Source organism: Dendropsophus ebraccatus, chromosome 9 (assembly GCF_027789765.1).
Source record: "Dendropsophus ebraccatus isolate aDenEbr1 chromosome 9, aDenEbr1.pat, whole genome shotgun sequence".
NCBI lineage: Eukaryota > Metazoa > Chordata > Amphibia > Anura > Hylidae > Dendropsophus > Dendropsophus ebraccatus.
Window position 1 is genome coordinate 69,340,401 of NC_091462.1, and position 23,835 is coordinate 69,364,235.

Below are 23,835 nucleotides of genomic sequence, written 5' to 3' on the forward strand. Positions count from 1 at the left end.
TGTTGAATTTTAGTGGATGGCTGGCATTTAATGGCAAATTCTCATCCCAAACCCTATCCTGTATTTTCATAAATCTGCTTAGGGGTCACTAGTGACATGACATCCTCCACATGTAAACAAAACTCCTTGGAAATGGCATTGCAGACAGAGCCACAGGAGGCATCTGTCACTACTACTAGAATGGTGGAGTTCTCATGGCTTCTGCTCTGGGCAGACTGATGTAAGACACAATGTTATCTGGGGGTGTTCAGCGGGAGCCAGGTTTCCTGATCTCAGCAGCCATATCCTGCCTTCTGGGCATAGGAAGTGACCAGGTCCAGCCTGTCCCCGCAGTGCGGAGGGGCTGTATCCCGGGCAGGTCACCGCTCAGGGCAGACACGACTTTCTTTAGTAAGAGAACCTAATGCAGGCGGAGTCCGATGATGTCACAGGAAGCTCTTATGTTTCCTGTTGATGATCAGAGACATTCACTTAGGGCAATAGCGCTTTATACATTGGGGCTTCTTCCTAGGACGGCTGCTTTCCCCTGTGCCTGGCTCCTTGTTCCTGGTGATCGTGCGGCACTGCGGCTGTGAGTACCTACCTGCCTGTGTGTCTCCTGTGTGGGTGGCTGCAGTCACCTCCTGACACCTGATGATCACCCACTCATCACTGTTTCTCTTGCTTGATGGACCGTTATGTCGCGACTTCCTAGGCGACTCTTCAGTGTGTGGCGGAGTGACAGTGATGATACAGAACTTACTGTATGACGATTCTCACCATTCTTATAATGCTGGTGCTTCCACGATGTGGGAACTGTCATGTGTGCTGTAAGATATGACATGTCCCCTAACTACATACAGTATATGTGTAAACCTTTGTTTCATCGGGACAACAAGTACAAGTGTCATCCTCCATCATCATCATCACATCTGTGACTGTACCTACAGTAACCCCAGGGATGTGGGGTATGGCTGTTACAGGACACATACTGTATACTCTTCTTCCTTGCTGCCAGATTTTTGTACTTTAACCTGTTCCCAGCCTTGTGAATTTAGAGGTTTTGCTTCTGAGGGATTTTTTTTGTGGGCCAAGTTGAACTTTTTATTTGCCTCCTTCATTTTACCATATAATGTATTACAAAACCAGAGAATAATTTGTGGGGCGGAATTGAGCTGTATGGTAAAACTGGCATGTTATATATATATATATATAATTTTTTTTACTATACATACACACTTTTTGTTTTACTACTGTTAAATAAAAAACCTGTGCATCGTCATGTTCTCACCACTATATCTGATTTATTTTTCTTTGGAGCTATGTGGTCTATAGTTTTACAATATCATTTTGCTGTAGATATGACTTTTTGTATGTGTTTTATTCTACGTTTTTCCTGTTAACCCTGCAGAGTCAATGATGTTATATTTTATTAGTCCATAAAATTCTGCATTCGGGTATACCAAACATGTAAACTTTTTAGCAGCTTTTTTCTCCTTTTTTTAAAAGAGGATTCTCACTCACTTACTCACTCACTCTCTCTCTCTCTCTCTCTCTCTATACATATATATATATATATATATATATATATATATATATATATATATATATATATATATACACACACACACACACACACTGCCCTGGAAAGTATTTGACCCCCTTAAACATTTCAACCTTTTGTCACATTTCAGGCTTCAAAACATAAAGATATAAAAGTAAATTTTTTTTGTGAAGAATCAACAAGTGGGACACAATTGTGAAATGGAATGAAATTTATTGGATCCTTTAAACTTTTTAAAAAAATAAAAAACTGAAAAATTGAGCGTGCAAAATTATTTGACCCCCTTATATTGATACTTTGTAGCGCCACCTTTCGCTGCGATTTCAGCTGCAAGTCACTTGGGGTATTTCTCTATCAGTTTTGCACTTCGAAAGACTGAAATTCTTGCCCATTCTTCCTGGCATTACAGCTGGAGCTCAGTGGGGGTGGTTGGAGAGTGTTTCTGAACAGCAGTTTTCAGCTCTTTCCACAGATTCTCAATTGGATTCAGGTCTGGACTTGGCCGTTCTAACACCTGGATACGTTTATTTGTGAACCATTCCATTGTAGATTTTGCTTTATGGTTTGGATCATTGTCTTGTTGGAAGATAAATCTCCGGCCCAGTCTCAGGTCTTTTGCAGACTTTCCAGAATGGTCCTGTATTTGGCTCCGTCCATCTTCCCATAAATTTTAACCATCTTCCCTGTCCCTGCTGAAGAAAAGCAGGCCCCAACCATGATGCTGCCACCACCATGTCTGAGAGTGGGGATGGTGTGTTCAGGGCGATGAGCTGTGTTGCTTTTACGCCAAACATCATTTTGCATTGTGGCCAAAAAGTTTGATTTTGGTTTCATCTGAGCAGAGCACCTTCTTTCACATGTTTGGTGTCTCCCAGGTGGCTTGTGGCAAACTTTAAAGTGACTGTACTACCAGGCTCAGGCTGAAGCACTGGAGGTGGGCCGACCCACCCTTAGTGGGAAGAAACTCCAGCCCCTCCATGACGTGACTCCATTAGAATCAATGGAACCCTATCATAGAGGGGCTAGGGTTTCCTCCCACTAAGGGAGGGTTGGCCCAGCTCCAGTGCTTCAGCCTGGGCCTGGTGGTACAGTCACTTTAAACAAGACTTTTTATGCGTATCTTTGAGAAATGGCTTTCTGGCTTTCCATAAAGGCCAGATTTGTGCAGTGTATGACTGATTGATTGTTGTTCTATGGACAGACTCTGCCACCTCAGCTGCAGATCTCTGCCGACATCCAGAGTGATCATGGGCCTCTTGGCAGGGCCGTCTTAACAGCATTATGGGCCCCTGGGCAGAGGTGCGAATTGGGCCCCCCACGGCCGCCGCCATCAAAACCCCCCCATCTTTGCAACCCCTCCCCTAGCCAGTACAATTACTTCTGACCCCCCCTACACACACACTACCCCCATCTGCCCCCCCCTACACACACACTACCCCCATCTGCCCCCCTCTACACACACCCTACCCCCATCTGACCCCCCCTACACACACACACTAACCCATATGACCCCCCCTACACACACACTACCCCCATCTGCCCCCCCTAAAAACACACTACCCCCATCTTCCCCCCTCCTCCCCCTAAACACACACTACCCCATCCTCCTCCCATACCCCCATCCTCCTCCTACACACACTACCCCCATTCTCCTCCCCCTACACACACACACAACCCCCACCTGACCCATACACACACACACTACCCCCATCCTACTCCTCCTTCACACACTACCCCCATCCTCCTCCTCCTCCACACACTACCCCGATCCTCCTACACACACACTACCCCCATCCTCCTACACACACTACCCCATCCTCCCACACACACTACCCCATCCTCCTCCTCCTCCACACACTACCCCAATCATCCTCCTCCTCCTCCACACACTACCCCAATCATCCTCCTCCTCCACACACTACCCCAATCATCCTCCTCCTACACACACTACCCCCATCCTCCTCCTACACACACTACCCCCATCCTCCTCCTCCTCCACACACTACCCCAATCATCCTCCTCCTACACACACTACCCCAATCATCCTCCTCCTACACACACTCCCCCAATCATCCTCCTCCTACACACACTCCCCCATCCTCCTCCTACACACACTACCCCCATCCTCCTCCTACACACACTACCCCCATCCTCCTCCTACACACACTACCCCCATCCTCCTCCTACACACACACTACCCCATCCTCCTCCTACACACATACTACCCCCATCCTCCTCCTCCTACACACACTACCCCCATCCTCCTCCTCCTCCTACACACACTACCCCCATCCTCCTCCTACACACACTACCCCCATCATCCTCCTGCTCACACTACCCCCATCCTCCTCCTCCTCATACACACACTACCCCCATCCTCCTCCTCCTCATACACACACTACCCCCATCCTCCTCCTCCTCATACACACACTACCCCCATCCTCCTCCTCCTCATACACACACTACCCCCATCCTCCTCCTCCTCATACACACACTACCCCCATCCTCCTCATACACACACTACCCCCATCCTCCTCATACACACACTACCCCCATCCTCCTCATACACACACTACCCCCATCCTCCTCATACACACACTACCCCCATCCTCCTCCTCCTCCACACACTACCCCCATCCTCCTCATCCTCCACACACTACCCCCATCCTCCTCATACACACACTACCCCCATCCTCCTCATACACACACTACCCCCATCCTCCTCCTCCTCATACACACACTACCCCCATCCTCCTCCTCCTCATACACACACTACCCCCATCCTCCTCCTCCTCATACACACACTACCCCCCTCCTCCTCCTCCTCATACACACACTACCCCCATCCTCCTCCTCCTCATACACACACTACCCCCATCCTCCTCCTCCTCATACACACACTACCCCCATCCTCCTCCTCCTCATACACACACTACCCCCATCCTCCTCCTCCTCATACACACACTACCCCCATCCTCCTCCTCCTCATACACACACTACCCCCATCCTCCTCCTCCTCATACACACACTACCCCCATCCTCCTCCTCCTCATACACACACTACCCCCATCCTCCTCCTCCTCATACACACACTACCCCCATCCTCCTCCTCCTCCTACACACACTACCCCCATCCTCCTCCTCCTCCTACACACACTACCCCCATCCTCCTCCTCCTCATACACACCCTACCCCCATCCTCCTCCTCCTCCTCATACACACACTACCCCATCCTCCTCCTCCTACACACACTACCCCCATCCTCCTCCTCCTACACACACTACCCCTATCCTCCTCCTCCTACACACTACTACCCCCATCCTCCTCCTCCTACACACACTACTACCCCCATCCTCCTCCACACACACTACTACCCCCATCCTCCTCCTCCTACACACACACACACACTGCCACCCCCCGTCCGCCAACACTATTCCCCACACACTATCCCTGAAGACCGCCATCCCCCCGCCCCAAACACACACAGTAATCCTCCGGGGGTTACAATACTCACCCCCGTAGCCGTGCAGCAGTCTGAGGTAAAGGAGCGCGGCAGGGGGAGAAGCCTCACGCCGCTACAGCTACTTGTGGACAGGAGAGAGGCGGCCGGACGTACGACGGCACTAAGTGATGCCGGCTGATCCCGCTCCCGTGGCCCGCTAGCGCCGAAGTAACAGCAGCATGGGGCCTCTGATAGTGATCTCTCACAGGCCCCGGCTGCTGTTATTTCGGCGCTGGCGGGATCAAAAAGACTTTCGGGGCCCCCTCAGACGCAAGGGCCCCCGGGCAGCCGCCTACCTTGCCCAATGGGTAAGACGGCCCTGCCTCTTGGGTGAATCTCTGATTAGTCTTCTCCTTGTTTGAGATGAAATAGTTTAGAGGGACAGCCGGGTCCTGGTAGATTAGCAGTGGTCTGATACTCTTTCCATTTCAGTATGATTGCTTGCACAGTGCTCCTTGAGATGTTTAACCCTTAGAGGACAGAGCCAATTAAAACTTTTGCGTTTTCATTTTTTTCCTTCTTGTGCTTAAAAGGCCATAGCACTTGCATTTTTTCACCTAGAAACCCCCATGAGCCCTTATTTTTTGCGCCACTAATTGTACTTTGCAATGACAGGCTGAATTTTTTCATAAAGTACACTGCGAAATCAGAAAAAAAATAAATGTGTGGTGAAATTGAAAAAAAAAAACGCATTTCTTTTTTTTGGAGGGTATTTTTTTTTACGCTATTCGCCCTGGGGTAAACCTGATATGTTTTATATGTTCCTCAAGTCGTTACGATTACAACGATATGTATCATGTATAACTTATATATTGTGATGGCTTGTAAAAAATTCAAACCATTGTTAATAAATATATGTTCCTTAAAATCGCTCCATTCCCAGGCTTATAGCACTTTTATCCTTTGGTCTATGGGGCTGTGTGAGGTGTCATTTTTTGTGCCATGATGTGTTCTTTCTATCGGTACCTTCATTGCGCATATGCAACTTTTTGATCCCTTTTTATTATAATTTTTCTGGATTTTATGCGACCAAAAAATGCACAATTTTGCACTTTGAGATTTTTTTGTGCTTACGCCGTTTACTATACGAGATCAGGAATGTGATTAATTAATAGATCGGGCAATTACGCATGCGGCGATCCAAACATGTTGATTTATTTTTTACTAATAATAACACTTTTTTTTTTACTTTCACACTTATACTAGAAGCCCCCCTGGGCATGAGTACACTGATCTCTCATTGAGATCTATGCTGCATAGATATGCAGCATAGATCAATGAGATAGGCACTCGATTGCTTCAGGCTGCTGCAGCCAGAAGCAACCGAATGCCGAGCCGGGATCAGTGCCATTACAGCCGGGACAAGACACGGGGATCGTGGGGGCGATCTCCGCCACTAGAGACCAGGGAACGGCTACATCAGGTAATCGGATGCAGCTGTCATCTTTGACAGCTGCATCCGATTATCTAATTAGCGGGCACGGCGATCGGACCGTGCCCGCTAATAGCCGCAGTCCCAGGCTACATGCGGCACCCGGGACTTCGGCGGTTCAGAGCACGGCCCCGCTCTAAACACCTGTGGGCGGCTCTGGACGTACAGGTAAGTCCAGGGTCGCCTAAGGGTTAAAGCTTGGGAAATCTTTTTCACAACAGTATGTCGGACCTGCCTGGTGTGTTTAACACTAGTTAAATGAGGTGGGCCCCACCTCATCTTTGAACTTGTCTAACGTTCTCTACCAACAATTGGTTGGCTTACTTTGCAACAATATTTTATGTATAAAATGTGTTGAATTTTTGACTAGACTAACAAACATGAAAATAAAAGCAAATGTTGCATCCTTATCTTGTGAGCAACACTGCCCAATGCACCACAGAAACAAATGGTCTGCCTTTTTATTTTCACAATATTTGTGTGCTTCTATGCAGCCATCAATGTTAAGGCTATGTACCCAGACAGTATCCAGGGCAGGCATGAGAGGTGGGGCATTTTACCTTTATGGAGCTATGCTACCACTAGTATTTTCCATTTCATTTTGATGCCTCATTCAACTACAATTAATTGACCTGTAGTTTAATTGCAATTATACAAGGCATAAATAATAATAATAATAATAATTTTTATTTATATAGCGCCAACAGATTCCACTGCATTTTACAATTCTGGGGGTACATACATAAATCAGACATTACAGAGATATACATATAGAGATATGCATGAGGAGTGAGGGCTCTGCTCGCATGCATGAGCTTACAGACTATTAGGAGGGGGTTTGAGACAAAATGGCAGAGGGGCAAAGTCCTTCCTTTTTAGCATGGTCCGGCCATCTTTATAAATAAGGCATTTATAAATAAGGCAGTGCAGTTAAAGGTGGGTAAACCAATCACCAACCAATGCCTGTCTGCTACAGGTCTAAGTGCTTAAATACCTGGCATATGTATTGGGGGGGATCAATTTAGGGAACCTGGTAAGCCTGCTTGAACAGATGTGTTTTAAGGGCACGTTTGAAGCTTTGGGTATTGGAGGTGAGTCTGACAGTCTTGAGTAATGTATTCCATAGGATTGGTGCAGCCCTGGTGAAGTCATGGAGGCGGGAGTAAGAGGTGCGAATCAAGGTGGATGTTAGTCGTAAGTCTTAGAAGAGCATAAGGCACGGGTAGGGCGGTAGACAGAGATGAGGGAGGAGATATGGGAGGTACAGCACTGTGGAGCGCTTTATGGGTGAACAGGAGGAGTTTATATTATGTCCTGTGTTTAATAGGGAGCCAATGTAGTGACTGGCATGGGGGGGGGGGGGGAGGCATCTGTATAACGGCTGGACAGGGAAATGAGCCTGGTCGCTGCATTGAAAACGGACTGGAGAGGGGAGAGTTTAGAGGAAGGAAGGACGATTAATAGGGAATTTCAGTAGTCTAGACAAGAATGAATCAGAGCAACAATGAGAGTTTTAGCAGATTCGACAGTAAGGAAGGGACGGCTTTTAGAGATGTTTTCAAGATGCAGGTGACAGGAACGTGAAAGGGATTCAGTGTTAGCAAGATTGAGTTTTTGGAATTGGGAGGACATGACGTTAGAGATGACAGACAGTTACTGGTGTTCTGTAGTAGATATCACGGGAGGAGGTATAGAGCTGGGTATCATCGGCATAGAGATGGTACCGAAAACCAAACTTGCTGGTGATTTGTCCGATGGGTAAAGTGTAAAGTGAGAAAAGGAGAGGGCACAGGACTGATCCCTGAGGAACTGTGACGTGGAGCCTGAAAATCTCTCGGTCAGAGAGATAGGAGGAAAACCAAGAGAGAGCAGAGTCCTTGAGGTCGATAGAGAGGAGGAGCTGGTGGTCTACAGTGTCAAAAGCTGCAGATAAATCTAGAAGAATGAACAGAGAATGGTAACCTTTAGATTTGGCGGTAAGGAAATCATTAGAGACTTTAGTAAGGGCAGTTTCTGTAGAGTGGTAAGGACAAAAACCAGACTGAGGGGGGTCAAGAAGAGAGTTATCTTAGAGGTAGTAGGTTAGGCGGGAATAGACCAGGCGTTCTAAGGGTCCTATTACACAAAGCGATTTTTAACGACTAACGATAAACGATCGCAAATGATATTGTTTATTGTTAACCTGAAATTGTTCACCATATTGCACAGAGCAATAGTCGTTAGTTACCATCGTTACTATGATCGTTTCTAAGATCGTTTATTGCTTCTGATCCCAGCAAAACAATGGACAAAGTGCTATTACACTGAACGATTTGTGAAAAAATGCAAAACTTGAGCGAACGAATGTGGAATCACAGCAAACGATAAGCAAATGATTAGCGATAATTTTAGGTTCAAATCTAAATCAACAACATATGAACAATTTTTCGATTGTTGTCTGCAATTACACAGAACGATTATCGTTTAAATTCAAATGATATAACGATTTTTTGCACGATAATTGTCCCGTGTAATAGGGCCCTAAGAGTTTACATTTAAAAGTCAGATTGGAGACAGGTCGACAGTTGGCTGTACAGAATGGGTCTAGGGAGGATTTTTTCAGTAATGAAGTGATGACGTGTTTGAAGGTCGAGGGGAAGATGCCAGAGGAAAGGGAGAGGTTGAAGATTTTAGCTAGGTAGTGAGAGCAGGAGAGAGAGACTGGACAAGGTGTAAGGGAATAGGGTCACTAGGGCAGGTGGTGGGACAAGAGGAGTATAATAAGGAAAGTGATTTTTAGGTGATAGGTTCTCTTTAAGTATTAGGGAACCAATAGTGATAGCAAATTTGAACATTTTGGATGTTTATGGAGATCAGATAAGGAGTATATGGAATGCAGTTCCCTTCTGCAGGGGCATAGCTAGGATTCACGGGGCCCCCTTCCCCTACGCACAACACAAAGCACTGCATAGATACTGTATATATATATATATATATATATATATATATATATATATATATATATATATATATTTTGTCTGGAACTTACCTGATGCCTCCCGACATCCTCCCGAGTGACGTCACGGATACTTGACAGCGTCCCTAGTAACCAGGAACGCCGTGGGCTCCGCTCACTCAGCCGCTCAGAGTGAGTGGCAGACACCGCTGCCACTCGCTCTGCAGTGCTACAGCTGCATGTAATGGAGACTCAGGAGTCCGGACCAATCACATTCTGGTCTGGGCTCCTGGTCTAGTATTTAAAGAGCCAGCGGTCATTTACTGATCGCTGTCTATTAGGTTAACTCCCTGGTCCCAGCTTCCCTGTCTACTCCTGCGATCCACGTTCCTAATCCTTCTGTTTTGCTCGACTTGCTATCTGACCTACTGCTTGACAATTTGACTATCCGATTGCTGATTTTGTACCGAGTTGGTTCTTACTTGGCTTGTTCACTATCCTTTATTGTGTTTGTTTGTCTGTCCTGTCGAGTGTTCCACTTATACAGCATTGGGAATGCCTTTGTGGTTGTCCACGGCCGCCTAGGGCCGACTGAGGCAAGTAGGTAGGGACAGTGGGTGGGTTCAGACTCAAGGCCCACTGTCTTGTTGGGTCCGTACCTTCCTGTCCTGATGCTCTAATGTGGCCAGAGGCAGAATCGTGGCTGCAGCCACAAGTGACTGACAGTGACTGGCAGAGCAGAGAGCCAATGTCTGCTTGCTATGACAGTCCACTGCTTTTACCTATAGGGGCCCATTAGGAGCCCTTATGGTTAAATACATAGGTGCAGGAGCAGACTACCTTTAGCTTGAGGCCATGTTCCCACTACATAAGTTCCGTGGTACCTTCTAAGGCAGTGGTGGCTAACCTTGACACTCCAGCTGTTGCAAAACTACAACTCCCATCAAAGCCATATCAACTCCCATCAAAGCCATATCTTTGGTTGTTCAGGCATGATGGGAATTGTAGTTTTGCAACAGCTGGAGTGTCAAGGTTAGCCATCACTGTTCTAAGGGATCCCTGAAGGAATGTACACACATAGTATACACTCCGGCCGGGATCCCTATTCAGTGAAAACCTTGTCAGTTCACACGCACGCTCCATTGTGTGCAGCGGCGAATTCGGATGTGGGCACGCACGGATGCGCCCAAGTCCGAATTCAGCAGCTGTAAGATCATGCGGCCAGTACTGCAGTACCGACTGGGATAATCTTTTCTTACACCGGGCGTTCCGCGGTCGCAGCATTTAAGGGGTTTATAGCAGAAGGCCGCGCGATTGCGGTGGCCCGTCATTAACGGTGGGGGCCCAGCTATTAATTCCCTGCCGATCCCCACCTGCTACAAAGCGAGCTCAGCTCCAGAGCTCGCTTCATAGCGCCCCCCCCCCCCCCGGTCCTTAACGGGTTAAGCAAATACCTAATTTGCATACATTGCCAAAAATACACCTTTAGAAACTAGTAGTTATGGAGTAATGGAGTATATTAAACTCCTTTTAAATATGCTATGGGGACTGGGATATTGGAGTTGCATAGGTTTTCAGGTTTCGAGTCCTGCTTTAATTGCTGTTGGTGTAGTAAAAATTTCAGTGATAAGCTTCTTAGCAGTGGAAGCCAAAGAATTTCATCATTTGTATTATGTATTGAGAAGAGCTCATTTACAATATTATGTACAGTTCAAGTACATAATCTTCCTTTTTTATACAGTATCAACTTTTCTTTTTTGTTATGTTTAAATCTATCTCCTATTCCAAGAAATTGTTTCTACTTAGGGTCTATTAACAAAGACAGATTATCTGCTAAAAATTTGAAGCCAAAGCCAGAAACAGACTATAAACAGAGAACAGGTCATAAAGGAAAGCCTGAGATTTTCCCTCTTTTCAAATCCATTCCTAGCTTTGGCTTCAAATCTTTGGCAGATAATCTGTCAGATAATCTTTCTGTGTAAATGGACCCTTACTTTACAGGGTTGTGCAGCCCTATTCCACGGGCCAACTGGAGGAGCAAATAAGCTCTGTCAGCTCCTCGTTCCCCACTCACTGCCGCTGCTATTCCACGCGTCGGCAGTGAGCGGGGGGCTGCCCGGGTGATCGCTAGATCGTCCGGGAAGCCCATAGCATATAGCAGCGTCTGCTGCCGACGCTCCTATTCCACGTAGCGACAGCAGCAAATCGCTGCTATATGGGTCGTTTGCTTTTCAACAGGTTGAAAATCAAATGACTGCAACGATCAGCCGAGATCTTGAACAATGTCGGCTGATCGTTGCCTTCTATTCCACGGGACGATTATCGGCCGTAGCGGCCGAGGATCGTTCCGTGGAATAGGGCCTTAAAAGTTCCTGGGTTCTGCTGGTCTTTGTACATCCTAATCCCTAATAAAGGGGTACTCCAGCTAATTTTTTTTATTTATTTTTTTTTCTAATCAACTGATGTCAGAAAGTTATATCAGTTTGTAATTTACTTCTGTTTAAAAATCACACATGTTCAAGTTCGTATCAGCTTCAATATTTCCTGCAAGTTATGTATTGTCTTCTAACATGTATTCTGACACAGTGTTCTCTGCCTCTGCTGTGAGAGGAACTGTCCAGAGCAAAAAAAATAAAATCTTGGTGTCAAGCACTGGCCGCTGCGGCAAAAGTTATGTGCTCGCTAGTCATTCTCATTAGAGATGAGTGAATTGCTCATTGAAGCAAAGCACTTCGTTTGATCATCGGTTCCCTGGGTTCTGGGGAAAGGCTGGATCCAATCCTGGGAATTTTTTCCCAGTTTCCCAGGATTGGATCCAGCTTTTCAATGGCACCTGGGGTGGAGCGGCAGGGAGTGGAGGAGTGATGAAAGGCCAGTGGCGCTAATCTGTAATTCTCATGTCTGTATTTGACTAGTGTGAACAGGGTTTGTCTTTGCTTTGGTGTAACTGTACATCCTGGGTCAGGGGCGTAACTAGAAATGGCTGGGCCCCATAGCAAACTTTTGATTGGGGCCCCCCCCCCCCGCCCACCCCCTCTCGATCGACCACTACGCCATCAACACACTCAGCTCTACACAGGTCCTGTACACCATATAAATTACAGTACAGTTATAACAGGTGACTTACAGGGGACGTCTTCTCTGATCGGAGTTCTTCCCTTTTCATTTTCTTCTCCATCTCCTTCTCCGAGCCACAAATCCACAGAATCTGCCAGAAAAACATATTAGTCTCCTCACACTGGCACCATCCTCATCTCTCTATACTGCACATCTGCATTGGCCCCTTTACACCCTCATTTAGTGGGAAGGCTGACTCTATGTGATCCCATTTTATTATATGGCCCTCCTCTCTGTCGCCCCTCCTTATAAATAGCCCCCTTATGTTGCCCCCCTTATAGAAGCCCCCCATGCTGTCCCCCTTATAGATGCCCCCCATGTTGTCCCCTAATAGATGGTCCCCTATGTTGCCCCCCCTATAGATGGCCCCTCCTATGTTGTCCTCTTATAGATGGCCCCCTCTCCCCCTATATTGTCCCTTTATAGATGTTCCCCTCTCCCCCAATGTTGTCCCTTTATAATATCCCTCTCCCCTATGTTGTGCTCCTCTCCCCTATGTTGTCCCCTTATAGATGGCCCCCTCTCCCCCTATGTTGCCCCCCCTATAGATGTCCCTCTCCCCCCCCCTTCCTTATAGATGTCCCCCTCTCCCCCCCCCTTCCTTATAGATGGCCCTCTCTCCCCCCTCCCTTATAGATGCCCTCCTCTCCCCCCTTCCTTATAGATGCCCTCCTCTCCCCCCCTTCCTTATAGATGTCCCCCTCTCCCCCCTTCCTTATAGATGTCCCCCTCTCCCCCCTTCCTTATAGATGTCCCCCTCTCCCCCCCCCCTTCCTTATAGATGTCTCCCTCTCCCCCCCTTCCTTATAGATGTCCCCCTCTCCCCCCCTTCCTTATAGATGCCCTCCTCTCCCCCCCCTTCCTTATAGATGTCCCCCTCTCCCCCCCCTTCCTTATAGATGCCCTCCTATCCCCCCCTTCCTTATAGATGCCCTCCTCTCCCCCCCCTTCCTTATAGATGTCCCCCTCTCCCCCCTTCCTTATAGATGCCCTCCTATCCCCCCTTCCTTATAGATGCCCTCCTCTCCCCCCCTTCCTTATAGATGTCCCCCTCTCCCCCCTTCCTTATAGATGTCCCCCTCTCCCCCCTTCCTTATAGATGTCCCCCTCTCCCCCCTTCCTTATAGATGTCTCCCTCTCCCCCCTTCCTTATAGATGCCCTCCTATCCCCCCTTCCTTATAGATGCCCTCCTCTCCCCCCCTTCCTTATAGATGTCTCCCTCTCCCCAGGGGCGTAGCTAGGATTCATGGGGCCCCATAGCAAAAGACATTATGGGGCCCCCCTACACACTAAAATATATATATATATATATATATATATATATATATATATATATATGTATATATATTCGGTGATGTGGCAAAAAAAAAAAAAAAAAAAAATCTCTTGTGGCCAGCTCCTGCGAGCAGCCACAACAGTGACTGTCAGAGGATAAAGCCAATGTCTGCTTGTCTGCTTGTTCTGTCCATCCACTGTATGTCCAAACAGCCTATTAGGAGCCTCATGGTTATATACATAGGTGCAGGAGCAGACTACCTTTTGCTTAACCCTTTATTTACTGCAGTGTGTAAGTGACCCAGTGTTCTCTTACATGCTGCAACACAAACAAAGGGTTAATACAGAAGACAATTAACTCTCTCTCCTTCACTACTCCTGCACTGATAACCCCTGACCTCTGCAGGAGCTCAGAGAACAAAGGTCAGAGGTTATCAGAGTAGTCAGGCAGAGAGCTAATTGTTAACCCTTTTTTGTGTTGCAGCATGTAAGAGAACACTGGGTCACTTACACACTGCAGTACATAAGGGGTTAAGCAAAAGGACACAGGAGGCTCTTATCTTCCCTGGGCCCCCTCCCTCCACGGGCCCCATAGCAACCGCCTTCCCTGCCTCTATGGTAGCTACGCCACTGTCCTAGGTGTTTGTGCTACTATGAAGCGCACTCCAGAGCGGAGCATGCTTCATAGGAGGTGGAGGCCAGCTGCAGTGAGCAACCGGGCCCTCACAGTTAATGACAGGCTGCAGCGATCACTCTGCAGTTTGCCATTAACTCCTTAAATGCTTAAGTGTAAGTGACAGGGGCAGCCCCTCTCACTTACCGCTCTGGACCCCCGCAGTGTGACTTTGGGGGTCCTGATTGTTTTAAGGGACCGCCGGAGATCTCCTACTTTCCTCCGTGCGGTCCAATTGGCGCTCTGTTGCTTGAGTCTGGCACAGGCAGGCTTAATCAGCAGAGCGCCTATAACACTGATCAATGCTATGCCTATGGCATAGCAATGATCAGCGCACGCAATCTATTGATTGCATGTAAAAGTCCCCCAGGGGGACTTAACCCCTTAACGACCGCAGGCGTATATTTACGCCCTGCGGTCGGTAAGGACGTCCAGAGCGGGGCCGCGCTCTAAACCGCGGCGGTCCCGGGTGCCGCTTGTAGCCCAGGACCGCAGGTATTAGCGGGCACGGTCCAATCGCCGTGCCCGCTAATACAGTAATCGAATGCAGCTGTCAAAGTTGACAGCTGCATCAGATTACCGTTTGCAGCGTCATCCCTGGTGTCTAGTGGGGAGATCGCTCCTCCGGGATGCTATCCCGGAGGAGCGATCTCCGTTTCTGAAGCCGGCCGGGGACCGCTGCAAGATGGCGCCGTCTCCGACTCGGCACTCGTTTACTTCCGGCTGCAGCAGCTAAAAGTAAACGAGTGCCTATCTCATGGATCTCTGCAGCATATCTATGCTGCAGAGATCTCTATGAGAGATCAGTGCACTTATACTAGAAGTCCCCCAGGGGGGCTTCTAGTATAAGTGTAAAAATAAAAAAAAAGTGTTGTTAATAGTAAAAAGCCCCCTCCCCTAATAAAAGTCAGAATCACCCCCCTTTTCCCAGGTTATTAATAAAAGTAAATAAATAAATAAATAAACAAACATGTTTGGTATCGCCGCGTGCGTAATCGCCCGAACTATAAATTAATCACATTACTGATCTCGTACGGTAAACTGCGTAAGCGCAAAAAAATCCCAAATTGCAAAATTGCGCATTTTTGGTTGCATCAAATCCAGAAAAATGTTAATAAAAAGCGATCAAAAAGTGGTAAATGCGCAATCAAGGTACCGATAGAAACAGCATGTCATGGCGCATAAAAATGACACCTGACACAGCCCCATAGACCAAAGGATAAAAGTGCTATAAGCCTGGGAATGGAGCGATTTTAAGGAACGTATATTTGTAAACAATGGTTTTAATTTTTTACAGGCCATCAGATACTAGAAAAGTTATACATGTTATATATCTTTTCAACGGCTTGTGGAACATATATAACAAGTCAGTTTTACCCCAGGGCGAACGGCGTAAAAACACATATCCACTAAAAACACATTGAATTTTTTTCTGGTTTCGCAGTGTACTTTATGCAAAAATTCAGCCTGTCATTGCAAAGTACAATTAGTGGCGCAAAAAATAAGGGCTCATGTGGGTTTTTAGGTGAAAAACTGCAAGTGCTATGGCCTTTTATGCACAAGGAGGAAAAAACGAAAACGCAAAAATCAAAATTGCCCCGGTCATTAAGGGGTTAAAATGTGTTAAAAAAAAGTAAATTTAAAAAAAAAAAATACCCCAAAGCCCCTCCCCCAATAAAAGTTAAAATCACCCCCTTTTCCCATTATATAAATAAAACATATAAAAATATATAAACATATTATATATCGTAGCGTGCATAATTGTCCAGTCTATTAAAGTATAACAATCGTCATCGCGACCAGTGAACGGAGTAAACGAAAAGAGGGGGAAAAAGCGCCAGGATTGCCGAGCTACACAAATATGGTATTAATTAATAGTAGAGATCATGGTGGAAAAAATGACACCCCATACAGCCTCATAGGGGAAAAACTAAAACCGTTATAAGAGTCACAATAGGGCCACTTTATTAATAATTAATTGCAAAAAAAAAAAAGTTGTTCGAGCTGACCTATAGAATAATGGTTTCATGTCGCTTTTACCGTATAGTGCATTACGTAGACACAGGAACCCCCCAAGTAACCATATTGCAGTTTTTTTTTTTTACGATTTCACCAGTTTATATTTTCATAAATGATATTTTGGGGGTTCCTTCATATATGTTATGGTAGAATGAAAGACGCCATTACAAAGTACACCTGTTCCTGAAAAAACAAGCCCTTACATGGCTTGTAGATAGAAAAATGAAAGTGCTAGAGCTCTTAGAAGGGGAGGAGGAAAAAACAAAAACGCAAAAATGAAAATTGATGTGGTCTACTGGGTCATTTTGGGCTTGGTCCTCAAAGGGTTAAAGGAGAAGTCCAGCGAAAATTTTTATTAAAGTATTGTATTGCCGTCCAAAAGTTATACCAACCACCAATATACACTTATTACGGGAAATGCACATAAAGTGCTTTTTTCCCTGCACTTACTACTGCATCAAGGCTTTACTTCCTGGATAAAATGGTGATGTCACGACCTGACTCCCTGAGCTGTGCGGGCTGTGGCTGCTGGAGAGGATGATGGCAGGGGGACACTTAGGGACAAAGGGCACTGGACGGACACTGAGCATCCCTCTGCATCATTCTCTCCAGCAGCCACAGCCCGCACAGCTCTGGGAGTCGGGTCTTGACATCACCATTTTATCCGGGAAGTGAAGCCTTGATGCAGTAGTAAGTGCAGGGAAAAAAAGCACTTTATGTGCATTTCCGGTAATAAGTGTATATTGGTGATTCGTATAACTTTTCTTTTTTTTTGAGAGGGGGGGGGGGGGGGCAATACAATACTTCAATGAAAATGTTCGCTGGACTTCTCCTTTTAAGACCAGTGCTTCTCAATTTCAGTCCTCTGGCCTCACCAACAGGTCATGTTTTGAGGATTTCCTTAGTATTTCACTTGTGATATAATTATACTCAGTGCATCAGGTATTATCACAGGTGTTCTTTGTATGGGAAATCCTCAAAACATGACCTGTTGGTGAGACCTGAGGACTGGAATTGAGAAGCACTGGTTTAGACAGAGATTTTTGAAGCCAAAGCTAGGAACAGACTATAAATAGGAAACAGGTCATAAAGGGAAGACTGAGATATCTCCTCTTCGCAAATCCATTCCTGGCTTTGGCTTTAAAAATCTGTCAGATAAATCTCTCAACAGTCTTCTTCCAGCAAGTATATAGTTAACACCCTGCTTTGCATAGTTATTAATAGAATGAGACACAGCGCTCCATAACGTAATCCAGACAAAAAGGAATAAGGTGAAGGTACAGTTTATATGGAACTCTCACCTTAGTGAGTTGTGCAAGTATAAGGCACAACTCTCACAAAAAGCACATAAAATAACCACAGCCACTCCCTTTTAATCCTCTCAGGGAATAACAAAAAAACTCCTCCACTCCAACAACAGGATGCTGGGCGCAGGTCCTGGTAGCCAGGAATCAATAGCGGATATTAAAATAATTTAATAAAACATATAATACAAGACAACACATTTCGAGACTGGTCCCGTCTATTTCTCAAGTGTCAATAGAACACTTAAGGAAAAACCAGAGCAGTCTTGAAACGCGTTGTGTCTTGTATTATGTTTTATTAAGTTGTTTAATATTTGCTATCAATTCCTTGCATAGCTATTGACAGCCTGTTCCTCATCTCTGGGTTCTTGTTTCTCGGCTCCAATCACCTATGTGACTGGGACCTTATATCCTTAAAACTGCTATTTCCTATGCCTGAAATATGCTATATATCCTATGCTATAGGATTTCACTTGCTGTGCCTATATCTCGCTCCTTATTCCTGCTAGACCTGTACTCCTGTCTTACTTTACCTTAGCTTTTTTCTGACTACTTTTTGACTATGTGATCCACCATTGTGTTTTTCATCTTTGTCCTGTCTTTTGTTTTGTCCTCCGTCCTACCTTATTTTTAGCGCAGGGAACGTCTCCAAGTTTAACGCCATTATTCAGGGCAGTCTTGAGACAAGTAGGCAGGGACACTGGGTGTTGGACAATGTCAGGGCTTCACCTGTCTGTGTGCATGCCCTTTGTGTGCCCTGACCTGTCCTGACACTGTCATTTAACGATCAGGACCCCTGCAGTGTGTTTGCGGGGGTGTTGATCCTTTTCCCTGATAGCCAGATGAGTTCTGCTTATCTCCCTGTGGGGTCCAATTGGTGCCCAAACAGTTGGTCTCCCTGCTGTCCGATTGGAGCCCAAAAAGTCGGCATGTAACGGGCAAGTCCTTTAACCCCTTCCCGCCCCATCATGTACCGTGGACTACAAAGTAAAGTTACATTTTTTTTCATTAATATATAATGTAAGTTTAAATCCCCCCTCTTTTCCCATTTTATAACTAAAAAGATAAACATGTTTGCCATTACAGTGTGTGGAATCGCCTAAACTATTAAATTATTGCATTCCTAATCTCGCATGGTAAGTGGCATAAACACCTGCCAAAGTGCCAAATTGCAAACTTTTGATCATATCACTTCTAGACAAGTCAAAAAGTTGTATATAAGCAAGCAAGCTACCGATAAAAAGCACAGATATTACCAGAGCACTTTAAGATGTGAAAGCTGAGCTGTGATTGTTTGCTGTGAGCAAAACCAGACAGTTTTGGTTTCAAGCTGATTGATAACTCTGGGCCCATGTGTTTCTGGATATGCTTCATTTGATACATCTTTTGGTCCTCTCATGTCTCTTCATCTCTTACCACTTTCTAACTACAGTATGTTGCACTCCTTCCCTAACTAAAAATAAAAATTTGGCTGACCTTTTCCTATTTCTGTATCTGTTTGTCCAATAACAAGAAACATTCAGCTGTGTTTTGGCAATACAGAAGCAGAGCAAACGTATCATTTATATCTAGTTCTAATGCTAAACCTATTATGCACCAGAGAAACAAATAATTTACAAATACAGGGCTTAAATAATAGGAATTTTACCTTTGTCATTAACCTCTCCAGAACCCCAAAAATTTTTTTAGTTTTTGTTCCTTCTCAAATTCTAGGAGTCATAAATCGTTTTTTATGTAAAGAACCATATTAAGGCTTTTCTTTATTTGAAAAAAAAAAAAATAGTTTATAAAAAGAATTATTTGTGGAGGAATCCCAGTGATTTCTCAAATGTGTGTGTGTGTGTGTGGGGGGGAGATACACTGTACAATGAGCGATAAGACTGATATGCTATAAGTATTCCTCAGGTCAGGAAGATTACAGTGATACCCAATTTGTGTACCTTTTTATGTTTTACTATCTTTAGTTTACAGAGCCTGCTGGAGATGTGGAGTGTCCAGAGGTACTATATGTCCCATGTCTAGTGGGGGTGTGATTGCTTACAGGGATGTTGGAAAGAGGTGATCTGTATAATACAGGAAATCATGGGGGCGACACTAACTAATGACCCAGACTCCCTTTTGTTGTTAATGCAACCAGGCCCATCACCAAGGTTGGAAAAGGGCTTATTAAGTTCCTACTCCTGGCAGATTAAACAGTGATAGGAAGTGGAAATCGGAGTCTCTACCTTCCATAATGGATCGTTCGTAAAGGTCTTTAAGTGGATAGAGGAGTTTAGGGCTGAGTTTTTCAATAGACCTGCGCCCACGTCAAAGATGTGCCCTCTTTAGGTTGCTTTCTTGAACACACTTACATATAGGTCCTACACCACTCCACAAACATCTTAAAGAGATAGGAGGTGCGCTCACATTTAGTGCTGTTCTTTTTCTCTTCTGGGCCATGCTGGCAATCCCCCTTTCTTTGATGTATGTAATTCTGGTTGTATATATGCTTTACCATTTCATAATATTTTCATACTCAAATTTTGTATGCTTGTTATTCAATGAAAATGTTTGGCATATTGCCTATCCCTTTTTCTGTATGTCCTCTTCCATTGTTTTTTTTTTTCTATAAAAGCTTTGAATAAGAAAAAAAAAAAACAGAGTGCAGGGAATGGTGGGAACCTAACAATCAAGGTATCCTTGCTCACCAAAACATAGTCTTTCACACTTTTGTGTCTCATTTCCATGTCCGTCTTATGGCCACAAATCCCAGTCCAGCTGCAGGTCTTATGACCTAAACGGCCTGCATCATAGGGAACTATCATAGGAATCTATGATGTTGTCGGTCCTGCAGTCTAGATGGGACCTTGGGTCGAAATATACATTGAGAAATGCACTCATGTGAAACTGGCCAAACTTGAAAAGGGAGATGTAATTTAGTAAATATGTTAAATAATGATTTTTGAACTATGACTGTATCATATGGTGAACTTTGATTAATTTAAAGGAGAAGTATTGTATTGCCCTCCAAAAGTTATACAAATCACCAATATACACTTATTACAGGAAATGCTTATAAAGTGTTTTTTTTCCCTTCACTTACTACTGCATCAAGGCTTCACTTCCTGGATAAGATGGTGATGTCACGACCCGACTCCCAGAGCTGTGCGGGCTGTGGCTGCTGAAGAGGATGATGGCAGAGGGATGCTTAGTGTCCCTTCAGTGCCCTGAGTCCCTCAGTGTCCCCCTGCCATCATCCTCTCCAGCAGCCACAGCCCGCACAGCTCTGGGAGTCGGGTGGTGACATAACCATTTTATCCAGGAAGTGAAGCCTTGATGCAGTAGTAAGTGCATGGAGGAAAGCACTTTATGTGCATTTCCCGTAATAAGTGTATATTGGTGATTTGTGTAACTTTTGATTGGCCATACAATGCTTTAATAAAATTTTCGCCGGACTTCTCCTTTAAGAACTTTTTATTGATTTTGCAAGAGATTGAGTTATTGTCTATATCCCTAGGGCTACATCTACTCACATTTTATAGGGCCAGTGATGTGTTTGTATTTCCCAATCCATTGTGCACATTTGATCTTTTTCAATTCTGCCATTATGATCTGATGTACTGTGAAGATGTTCTTAACTACTAAGAAGCTAGTAACAGAGATGTGTTTTAAATCACCTAAAACGTGATATCATTTTTAAGTATTATTCAATGGTCTCCAACACCTGATGATGCTGGAGGAGGGGATATTTCCAACACTAATAGGGGCACACTTCAACGATACAATAGATGGAAGGCTAATTAATAAACTTACTGCGTTAGCGATAGTTCTCTCTTTTCTCTCTCCGCTGGAAGGGTAGGGGGTGGGGGGTTAGCGGGGTGGTTGGGTTGGGTCGGATATAGTGGACATGGTAAAATATAGTGGAGTATTTGGATGGCACTATTTTGGTGTCATTGGATCATTATGTTTGCTCCTTGGACTGTATATTGTACATTCTTTTTTTAGGCTGGGTTCACACTACGTATATTTTAGTCAGTATTGTGGTCCTCATATTGCAACCAAAACCAGGAGTGGATTAAAAACACAGACAGCTTCTCTACCTTAGTGCATTGAAGCTCGCATGGCAGAGTCTCTAAAATAGATTGTCACTTATACGTGTTCTTTGCTTCCATTCCAAGAGGAAGAGGGAACCTCATATGTTCTCCTTCGCAGGTTTCTGACTACTCACCATAACCAAGCACAGTACTTCTCCTTTCCCTTTGTTCCCCTCCCCCCTATGTTTCTGTCTTTGTCCCTTGTTGTTGCGTGTGTATGTTTGATGTCCAATTGCTAGAGCCTATATTGGTTCCCAAGATTTCCCCATCTGCCGTACAGATGTGCCTTATATAGCGGGCTATCCCCGCAGTTTCCACATTGTTCACAATTACTGGAATATACCCTGTCATACTTTCATCTTAGGATGGGCTGTTTGTATTTGTTTATTGTTTGAAGCATATGCCTTTGTATACGATGCACATTTGACCACTGTGTACTTGTCTTTTGTAATAATTTGAAAAATATAATAAACTCAGAGTAAACATAAATTGTGATGCAGGGAGTCCGGTAGAGTTCAGTCACTGATATACACTGAGCTTATGAACCTTATATCACAGAAGTGTGAATCTGGACTTAGGCTATGTTCACACAGCTGGGTCACAACGGCCGGTCTCTGAAAAGATCATCCCGGTCGATACTGCAGTATCGGCTGGATGATCTTTAGCGCCGCTAAGTTCTGATGCAGGTGCATCAGTGCGCGCCCGCATCAAAACTCCCTACTGCACACAATGGCGGACGCAGAAAACCCTGTCAGTGCACACAGTGGAGCGAGCAGCTCCGGCCGTTCACTTCACTGTGTGCACTGACAGGGTTTTCTGCGTCCGCTATTCAATCAATAGTGGCCCTAGAAAACTGACATGTCAGTTTTCTACGGAGTCGCTAGGGATCCCGGCCGGAGTGTATACTACAGAACTCAGCACTACATAAGTTCCGTGGGATTCCCACAGTACTTACGGTGTGTGAACATAGCCTTAGGTTGTGTTTCACGTTGCAGCACTGTGTAACTTATGTAAAAAAGCTTCAGAAACATAACAGTACTGAAATTAAAAGCAACACAGCATAAATGTAGAGAAGAGAAGAACATGTTATCCAGATGCTGATAGGTAATTATAGAGCGGCAGGCTCTATACATGTCACTGTCACCATCTGACCACAGCATGAAGAAGGGTAATCTACTAAGATCATTCTGACACATGAGCTCCCGTGATCTCTGCGCTGGGACCCGCACCCATCTTATTATAGGCTTATCATAAAAAGATGTCATAAGTACCCTTAACGACCGCCATGAAAAGGCATATTCCAACAGCTCCTGGGGTCTGCCTTTTACCGCTTCCTGTGACACATCGATCCCACAAAAACTCCCTCGGTTCTAAAAGCCCTAACACTTTATTCTTCAATAAACAGAGCCATACGAGGACTACACTTTGGATTGGCACCTTTCTTTCTGGCATTTGATATTTTTTCTAGCCTGCTCCATTATGCCTTTCCCATACCTGTCATGTTAATTACTGTAGGGTATTTGGGAGAGGGTTAAGGTTTTTTTTGTTTAATGTATAATTTGTACCCCACAAACTAATCCTTTAATTTTTTCTGAGCATATCAATGTCAGTTATGTGCAATATAGTGTCTGTAAAGTGCAGAAAAACAAAACCCTGTTTTTAGCTTTAGATATATCTTCCTTAACCACAAGTGCAACCTCTGTATGTAAATAACTATCAGGGCCTCTCACTGCACTCAGGGTGTCAATCAGGCTGGTCTGGAAGGAAGGAAGGCACTTTAAGCGTGACTTGAAGCCACGATGTCTACTCCTTTGTGACTTGATAATACCAATTAGCATACTAAACAAGCCCTGATCAAAGTTGCATTTAATAATGTTTTTTTTTTTTCTTTTTACATCAGCTGTAGCATATAAGAACTGTGTCAGAATGCAGTTCTCCACATTTTCAGTCACTGGGGCCAA

The 23,835-nt window shown here is 45.0% G+C and overlaps 1 protein-coding gene across 2 annotated transcripts in view; it reads left to right on the top strand.

Moving 5' to 3' along the window:
• The first annotated feature begins 414 nt into the window (after positions 1-414).
• CALCRL (calcitonin receptor like receptor) overlaps positions 415-23,835 on the top strand; it is a 74,522-nt gene continuing 51,101 nt past the window's right edge. The window contains exon 1 of one of the 2 annotated variants that reach the window (XM_069983582.1): positions 415-571. The gene's annotated coding sequence lies outside the window, so the exon portion shown is untranslated. The remainder of the gene's footprint in view (positions 572-23,835) is intronic. The other variant, XM_069983581.1, reaches the window with a different exon arrangement.